At 40.0% G+C, this 9,977-nt stretch overlaps 1 non-coding gene across 1 annotated transcript; it reads left to right on the forward strand.

Annotated features, from left to right (window-relative positions):
- The first annotated feature begins 6,645 nt into the window (after positions 1–6,645).
- LOC111608744 lies at positions 6,646–6,751 on the forward strand. Its single transcript, XR_002752832.1, has one exon. It is a non-coding gene; the product is annotated as a U6 spliceosomal RNA (small nuclear RNA).
- The last annotated feature ends 3,226 nt before the right edge of the window (positions 6,752–9,977 follow it).

Here is a 9,977-nt window from a genome sequence, read left to right on the forward strand (position 1 = left end):
TTGGGCCATTAAAACATTTTTACAAGACAAAATAAAATATCTAGGTTCATTTAGTCCATCAGAACCAGAACCTCGAGGTTCTCCGTTGTTGAGTGTCGCTGCAAATCAGCAGAGAAACAACCGCAGCTGCTGCGCTCCAGACCGTAATACGGAGAATCTCCCCACTGGACCAGAACCGAACCGAATCACACTGTAGGAGCAGGTTTTGAATGACCGTACTTGTGAATGGTATTGGGTCGCCTGGTTCCTCGGCCGTCTATTTGACAGGGACCTTTGTTGGTCCCTTTGTTTCCCCTTTTCCACCTGAACGGGGGAAACGGTTTGTTGAACATGAACACTGATCGCTAGATGCTGTCAACAGGTTTTTGATGGATAGAATCGTTTTGAAAGATACATTTCTGGCTTTGAGTGCCGAGAGGCAAAGAAAATAAATGGATGACCTGCACAAAGATCAAACACGGCTCTGATTTTAATTCAGCTGACAAGGTAACCAGCACCAGTACCACCTCAGTGGCTTCAAGCGCTGGCTCTGCCTCTATTAGCCCGTTACAGAGCAACTAGGCCCTGGAAAGTGCTGTCAGATGCCGCCGTGTTGCTCAGGTAGCTGCTGTTCTCTAATAACCAGACCAGGTTTGTGGCAGCAGCAGGTGTTGTGAACGTGCTCCCGAAACGAAAAGGCAGAGTTTCTGTGATAAGCAGGTTTTCATCACCTGCCGACAGATAAGGAAACAAGAATTTGGCTGAAATATCTAAACTTGAACAGAGAACCCAAAATGCTTTATTGTGCTCGTTTCATTGTGGACAAAAAGCCAACAGAAGAAAACCCAAAGCAGCTGAGTCAGTGAAGAAGCTAACTATGCTAGTGCGGGTTATTTGCGGCAATTTCAAGTCGCCATCCCTCCCGCATTAGCAGTAGGTAGCCGTTTAAGCTTTGACAGCTGGAGTTCCTACATATTTTATGGCCTAAAACCTCTGACAAAAGCCGGTTAGCGAGTTGCTAACATGTAAACAAATGGCGGTTCCGGTTTGAGGCGGAAGTTGCGCCCATAAAGCACGCAAAGCCTCATGGGGGCTCGGAATAAGGTGGATACAAGCCGTGTCCGAATTCAGGGTCACGAATTAACAACGACTGGAAGAGTGAAGCCGTGAACTCGGACAGGTTAAGCCTTCAGCTAGCTGGTGTAAAGGAAAATGATTATTTGTTGGTGCTTAATACAGCTAATATACGACACGTGTAAAGGTATAGCCAACACTTTTATTTGGAACGGTTTTCTGTTGAGCATGTGGGAACTGGGAATGGCAGACAGGCAGGCAGGGCCCTTTTTTTCCTCCCCCTTTTGACAGACACAGCAATAAAATTTACAATTCCGATAGAGCAGAAGAGACTTCTTGGCGCCAGGGATCTTCCGTATCAGGCAGAGATGACCACGGGGTAGTCCGCCCTTTGCTTAGATAAAAAACAGACACCTTTGCTATAAATCAGGAAGTCCCAACTTTCTTTGGGGGCCTGAGGGAGTTCTAATTGGTCGAAGAGCAGAACGCCTTCTTTGCATATATTAAATAGGGAAACACCCTTTTGGTTTATAGTTTCAGGTCAGCACCGGAGAGTTGAGAGTTTTTTCATCTTTTCTCCACGTGGGCGCCTTTGTCTGTCTCTGTGTTTGTCTGTCTTCCCTTGTGTGTTTTTATTTTCATGAGAAAATGCATATCTCTGTATCTCTGCAGCTTTGTTGTCGATTGCTCTGTATGAATTAAACTCTGTGATCTGTGACGTCATTCTGTTTCGCCGTACTTTTGCAGCCGTGATGACATCCGCTCGCGACCCGGCTAACAGGAGGAAAAGGAGAGCCATGCTTTTTCCAAAATTTAAGCTAACATAATAACTTTTCTCCTTAACACTGGTTAGCGTCAACCTCAACGTAACTCATGTTGCCTAGCAACCGTGACGGCGTGAAGCTCAGCGGCGAAGGAAAAACAACGGAGCCGACGTTTGTTTCAGCCATGTATTATTCCTGATTCCTGTTTTATTCTGTAGTAAAGGCTGTTCAGAGTAAAAAAATAAATCTGTTGGTTTGATTCCAAAATGTTCAAACGTGTATCTACAAGGAATAAATATAAGCAAATTATTCATATATAATATAATACTCTCCAGATCTAAGATAAGACATTACAGTTAAATAAAACTATTATGTTTAAAGGCTTAACTTTAATCAATCAAACCAATTAGATCAGGAATAAATTAAATTCTTTAGTAAACCAAACATTTTACAAGTATTACCTTGTGGAAGTCGGCAGAAAAAGACAAAAGTAATTTGAGTCTTTATTTATTCTCAATGTCTTCCAACTAAAAACAGAATGAAGTAAAACGGTTGGTGTCTTCTCACCTCACCTTCTCCCCTTCACAATAAAAGCATACATTAGGGTGTGAAATATATACATTGTATCCTTTATTAGCTAAAGGTTGCAGGAACCGGCCCTCCAGGCCTGGAGTTGTTCACCCCTGGACTAGGGAGTCTAACAAGTCGGCCGCCACGGCTTCTTTTCACAGGAACGGGTTGAAACTGAAACAGACTCTCCAGATCGACTGCTACCAAACTGTCCACCTGAGGGGACAAACCAGCTGGAAGGGGACGACCTGGAAGAGTTTGTAAAGAAACTGGAAGACGACCACGGCGAGGCGGCTGAGCCAACTGGGTCCCTGGTAACACATGAGCTGGCTTCAAACGGTCCACCAAAATACTCTCCTGATTACCCCCAACTCCACCAAAACATCCTTAGGTCTCCAAAACACGGAATGGACCATCGTAAGGAGGCTGAAGTGGTGAGCGGTGTGAGTCATGGTGGATAAATACTGTACATACTCGGCAGACATCAGGTCATTTGGCACAAACACCTGAGGAAGGCAGTGATGTGCTGCCAACGGGGCAAAAGATCTAGATTCCCCATTTAGAACTGTTCTACTGCCCTGGGAATCAACGGAACCAGCTGGACCCGGAAGAAATTCCCCTGGTACCCTCAAAGGCTGGCCCAGGACCAACGCAGCTGAAGAAAACAGCAGGTTCTCTTTTGGAGCCGAACACAGGCCCAGCAGAACCCAAGGCAGGCGATCTGTCCAGCTGTTATCCACCATCGAGGCCAGTAATGCTGCCTTCATTGTGCAGTGGAACCTCACACTGACCGTTGGTCTGCGGATGGTAGGCAGCAGAACGGTGGAGTTTAACCCCAAGGCTCTCTGTCACTGCAGTCCACAACTCTGAAGTGAACTGGTGACCTCTGTCGGAGGTCAAGTCCAATGGCACACCAAACCTATTAGCGCTGAATCTGGGTCACTGAGAGGTAAACGCCACAACATCGGACCGACATGCGCGTCAATTAAAGAGGCGATACAGCAAAACCACGGTGGATCAACAAGTTATACAGAGACTGTGTTTTCATGATTTACCCCAGAAGAGGTAAATCATGAAAACACAGACTGTGTTTTCATGATTTACCCCAGAAGAGGTAAATCATGAAAACACAGCAACGGAGGCTGTAGAAGAGGAGCAAGTTGGAGAGGCTGAGGAGGAAACCCCAGGAGAAGAGCTCAGCAAGGCTGCATCGGCAAGGCTGCACACTCTGAAGAGGAACATGAACCATTTGTGTTGAAATATGTGTTCAGTTGGAAGTGGCTGTTTTCTGTCATTTAATAATTTAATGTGGTAAAAATTCATGATACGTTTGACTCAAGCTCTTCAAGTTGCATGTAAACAGGTGATGAAATGAATCACATTTTAAGTAAAAATTTGATATTTAAAATATTTCAGGTAATAAACATACATGTGATGAAAGATAATATTTTTAAATAAACATTTTATGTGATTAAAGTAAACAATTATATAATAAGACATTTTGCAGTAAACATTTAATGTAAACAAGCAAACCAGATGAAAGAGCCCATCTTTAAACATTTAATGTGTAATTAAACATTTCAGAGTTAACAATAAAGGTGACAAGTAAATGTCATGAAAAGATCACACTTTAAGGAAATATTTGTTGTATTTAACATATTTCAGGTAAGAAGTGAACATGTAATGAAATTGATCCTGTCCTAGAATTTTATGCAATTGAACATTACAGGTAACAAATGTGAAGATCGTCTGATGTAATATATTTTATGAACTTTTTTAAAAAATATATATTTTTAAATATAAAATTAGTTTAAAAAATAAAAAAGGGTCAAAATGGAATAAAAATGTGTCTCATCTGTACAGTTTGGTAGAATAATTTCACACGGATTTTGAGTTAATTGGGCAACTATTATTGAAGAAAACATTTAATATTAAAATTATTTAAACTATTGAATATGTCTTAACATTTTAATAGAGGATAGTGTGCCTGGTGTAATAGCATGAATTATCACTTTTTTGTATCAGTTGGTCCCAATGTGAACCGCCTGAGGAGGGCGCTAGAGAACAGCTGGCCCACATCAGCGTTCAGAAATCGGATCAACCTTGAGCTAAACTCTGCGGAGCGCCGATATCCAATATCCAACATCCAACTTGAAAACAACTTCACTGCAGTCGGTTACTCAATGAAAACGGCAGAATAAAGTTTGTTTTGGTCTGTGGCCTTTAAAGATGGCGCCAAGTGACGTAAAGGTCAAACGCAGAGACGTCGGTTCCAAACCTCCACTGGTGAGAAACTAAGGCTTTAAATCAAGTCAATGGAGCCTAGCAGATACAAGCCTCCATAGTTTACACAGCAGGCATGATATAACCCAACCACTGTTACACACAGGACTGCTGTGGCCTTTGAAAACTAAGCTAACTGAAAATTTCAAAATAAAAGCCTCATTGTTATACTCTATGTATTTTAACCTGAGAGAAGAGTACGTCGCGGTATTGGCTTAAAACACAGCCTTCATGCTCGTGCTCAAACACATTCTAATGGTATCAACATGCTACCTAGCAATAGCCACACTCACTAAATGTAGCATTTAAGCTAACATTGCTATTTTAGCTAAATTTTTATATAAAAGCAAAGTTTTACATAATAAGAGGTGTATATAAAAGGAGTGATAACCTACACCCTACTGGTAGTGTCAACATGCTAATCTCTCTACATGCTAGCTATTGCCCTCATGCTAACATTAGCCTTGCACCTAAAATAGGCACTTTTTATTAGCTATGTCTATCATCCTGAATGAAGTCAATATAAATCAACATCCTGGTGATGCCCCACATGCTTCTGACATCATTTCAGCTAACCGCTAACCTTAGCATTTGGGATCATTTTAATTTGTACACTACTGTTAGCATACTGAATGGATTAATTTTGCGTTACTCAACACGCTAAGGACAACCCTCAACCTCCTGGTTGTATCTACATGCTAGTGATGCTACATGCTAGTGCTAGACCTCATGCTAACATTAGTTTGTACCAACCATTTTAGCTCATTTTTAGTTTATTAGCTGTGTTTATCATACTGAATGGATTAAGTCAATGTAAGTCAACATGCTGGTGATACCGCACATGCTACTGACAGCATTTAAGCTAAACTTAGCATTTTGCATAATTTTTGTTGATACATTAACGTTAGCATAGTGAATCCACTAAGCACTTGTTAGGCAACGCAGCAATGATTCGGGTCAGATCAGAACGCTGATCTGACCCTTTTAAATTTCCTCAGAAATTTTCTAGTTTAAATTTATTCTTGTACGACTATTCTCATTATGACTTTATTCTCGTATTATTCCAAGTTTATTATTATACGACTTTATTCTCATATTATAAATTTGTTTTAAAAGTATTCTGACTTTATTCTCATTACAATGTTAACCTTTTAATATTATGACTTTATTGTTGTATTATTTCAAGTTTATTCTGGTAATATTATGACTCCTGGTAATATTCCGATTTCCTGTAATTTTATTTTTTTCTTAATACGGCTGTAATTCCTTGTTTCAGCTGTTGCTTTAGTTTCGTTTTTCAGACATAATTTATGGTTTCTGGATTGATTTTGCCCACCAGAAGGGAATACACCAGGGTTTTTTGTGTTTTGTTGGGGAGCAGGTAGGTGTTTATTTTCAGTATTTATACTACATTTGAACTTTGGTTTGTGATTTCCTCCTGCCCCAGAAACCAGAGTAACGCTGCTGAAAACTTCAGGGTTACTCTGGGCTTTGCAGTGCTCGGTTTGTCCAGCAGATGGCAGTCATACACCAAACATCGTATGGCTCAGTTTAACCGGAGCAAACCGCTTTTCTCCTGTAGTTCTCATTCAGTCTTGTCTTATAGATATTAGTGTGTTCATATTTACCATTCATAATCATAGGTGATGGCAGGGAGAGCTTTGAGCCTGATATTTGTTGTCAAAGCTCTGGTTCTTGTGAATTCAGCTGGCTGGTTACTTTGTAATGGAGTCCATGATTACCCATCATGCATCTGTGCACAGAAACGACCAAGTTACAAGAATAAACAACAAATTTGTGGATAGTTTGGGTATATTTTTAAAGTAGTCAAGTACAGGAAGGAGGTAAAAGTTTATTTAGCAGCAGATCTTCATGTTTGGAGGTTTTCTCTTGTTATGAAAAAGAAAGTAAAACCGCTGAGGAGAAGGGGGTGAACCAGAGGGCTATAAATACTGCTCTGAGACAGCATGCTAGTGTCCTAGTTCTCTAGGACATATACTAAAATTGGAACGATACAGAGAAGATTAGCATGGCCCCTGCGCAAGGATGACACGCAAATTCGTGAAGCGTTCCTCATTTTCTTTTTCGTCAGAAGAACAAAAAACATCTGAGAAGAACTAAACGGCACTGTCAAATCACTGTTCAACTAACTTCCTGAACACTTTTCCTCCAGAAGCTCAGTTCCCAGAACCTTTAGCCAAGCCAGGTAGGTTCACCCCATGGCGGTCAGTGGGTTTGTACCGCCACCCCTTCGCCATTGGCAACAGGCTCACGCCATTCCCACATGTGTCCACTAGGGCAAACATCATTCAGATCTAGTTTGGTGTCAGTCTGTCATTCTTGTGCGAGTTAGAGCCAAAACGTACGGAAACGGCAAGGAATCGCGAGACGCCACTGTGCCACGCCCACACGGCCTGTCCACCAATCAGCTTTCAGAGGCGAACTCAGCATCACCTTGTTCTGTCACCAGATGAGGTTTGAAATCTCTGAGTCAGAGTGTAAAGGACGATGTCATCAGCAAAATATTTGACTGCCAAGGTAGAAGGGGGTGGGGCTAAGGTGATGTCACCAACTGGCCATGTGAACTGTTTATATTAATAGCCTTTATGGACTATAAATAGAACATATTTCCCAATAAGCTCCTTTTTAATCTGGTTGGTATTTGTACTTTTTTGTAGTTATAATTTAATTCCCTCCATAAATTACTCCACACCGATAAACAAAAACTCTTTTTTTGTTTCGTCTCCCATTAATTAACTAGTTAGATAAGTTGGAGTTTTCTATAGTAATAATGAACATAATAATGAATTATATGAATTTAATAGATTAAATTAATGCGCTACTGTAAAAAATGAATATTAATAAGGACCAAAAGTTTTACAAATTGTACAGATTTTCTTTAAAACGTGGGAGTGATGCTCGGCTGTTCGGTTCAGAATAATATTTTGTGTAACTAGGTCACCAGGAAGCTCTCAGTTTTTATTTTTCCTCACCTAATAAATTTATTCTAGTCAAAGTTTTGCCAAAGCTTATTAATAAATATGACAAACACTGCAGAAGGAGAAGAGACCAGTGTTGTATAGTAACGAAGTAAAAATACTTCACTACTTTACTTAAGTATATTTTGGAGTACTTCATACTTTCCTCGAGTATAAAATTTTTTGATGACTTTCACTTTTACTTCACTATATTTCCGAACTTAATTGCGTACTTTTACTCCGATACATTTTCAATGTGTGGTTTAGTTACTCGTTACAAAAAAGTGAGAGAGAGAAACAAAGTGTTTTGATCCCACCTACTGATTAGCAAGTAGCAAGCAGGCTACCGAACAAAGTCGGTAGCCTACTTGCCTGGGCTTGTTCATCACCACCTCCAATAGGATACACCTGTTTCGCTTCTCCCATTAAACACAAAGCAAGTCTCGCAATCAGCAGCAGCCACATGGAGGAGGAGACGGAGACCACAACGACTGCAACTACATTGGACACGGCTCCAGGGGAACCACCAGCTGGTGATGAGAGCCCATGGCCTTATTTAAACACAATACACTCTTTCGTGGGTGTTAAAGATTCGTCGTACCGCATGCAGTTTATGTTATTCCTGCCCGAAGATGTGGAAATTCTATCTTACAAAAACTCCCCGTCCAGGTAACGTCTTATGAAATGGTTATAATCCTCCTGTTTCAGTAACTATAGCTTGGTCACTAGACACTACTGTATTGTGAAACGTTGACCATAAATTAACTTTGTTTGGCAGTGTTTCAGTTCCATACGTGGTGTATTTAGCTGAGGCCTAATGTTGACTGTAGCAGGCTACCTAGACTCCTCTGGTCAAGAGGGACAGAAGCCATAGCGACAGCAATTTAGACTAAATTTAACGAATACAGGAAAGGCATGCAAGTTCAAAACCACAAACCATTAACATGTGCTACTCTTTAAAACTGGAACAATTTATTAGCAGGTTTAATTTTGCCTGCACTTGGTTGGGTACATTATTTTAAGTGTATTTGACAAGTTTACCAAAATATAAAAAATGTCATTCAAACTGCATTTGCTTTGTTTTACTTTTTACTTGTACTTTTCATTACATTACTTGAGTACATCCATTTTTACAGTAATTTCCATACTTAAGTACAAGAAGTTTCAGATACTTTAAGACTTTTACTCAAGTAACATTTCAGTCAGTGACTTGGACTTTTACCAAAGTCATATTTTGGAGAGGTACTTGTACTTTTACTTGACTCTCAGATTTCAGTACTTTATACAACACTGGAAGAGAAAATATTTTATCAAATGAAATAAATATATTCTACAGATGGGTTTTGGAAAGAACAATTGTTTTACTGTCAATCAACATCACTGACATTTTTGAACTTTTGTGCATATTTAAAATAAAATAAGTAAACTTTATTTATGGACAGATTTTTTATTTTGGCAAAACAGGATAATCATTCTTTAGGGGGTTTATGACGATTCAACTTCAAGTTGGTTTAAACTTTAAGTTGCTCATTTAGGAATGAGTAATTATGGAAGCTGTAAAACATTAACGTCCTTTTATGGGTCATATATTAAAAAGGGTCAGAGGTCAGCAATCTGAAATACTGTTATGATTGAAATAAAGGAGCAGTCTCTTAAAACGCTACATCTACCGAGTTATGTATGGCGCTAACAAGATGAATGATCACTTTATTAATAAATAGTATAAAATGTAACTTTAGTCTCAGGAATTTTAATGTAATATATTTACCAACATGTTTGGGAATTTCAAGTTGTGCACAGGAGCAGAACAGAGTATAAGTAGATGTTTGTAAGGCAGGAGCAGCCTATGCAGTGATGAAGGTCAAAGGTCACCAGATTAAAATCTCACAAGCAGGAAAACTGACAGAATCAGAACCAGGAGCAAAAAAAGCTTTAAAAAGACAAAAACCAGGAAGCAAACACATAAAACTCTCCTGAGAACAAAATGAATACAAGTATGATTGAAGGTCTGATTAACTATTAATGGTTTTCAAGACGAAATACATAAATAATAGAAATAATAATAAATAAATGAATAAAGTAAGAGCTGATGATGGGGCCCATTTTAAGAACCGAGGACCTGCAGCAGGTGGAGACAGGACTGGGTTGAAGCATCCGGTGGGCTCCGTCTATGTAGTGGGCTCCGTCTATGTAGTGGGCTCTGTCTATGCGGTGGGCTCCGTCTATGTAGTGGGCTCCGTCTATGTAGTGGGCTCTGTCTATGCGGTGGGCTCCGTCTATGTAGTGGGCTCCGTCTATGTAGTGGGCTCCGTCTATGTAGTGGGCTCCG

This window comes from Xiphophorus maculatus, chromosome 5, assembly GCF_002775205.1.
Source record: "Xiphophorus maculatus strain JP 163 A chromosome 5, X_maculatus-5.0-male, whole genome shotgun sequence".
In the NCBI taxonomy this organism is placed as follows: Eukaryota; Metazoa; Chordata; class Actinopteri; order Cyprinodontiformes; family Poeciliidae; genus Xiphophorus; species Xiphophorus maculatus.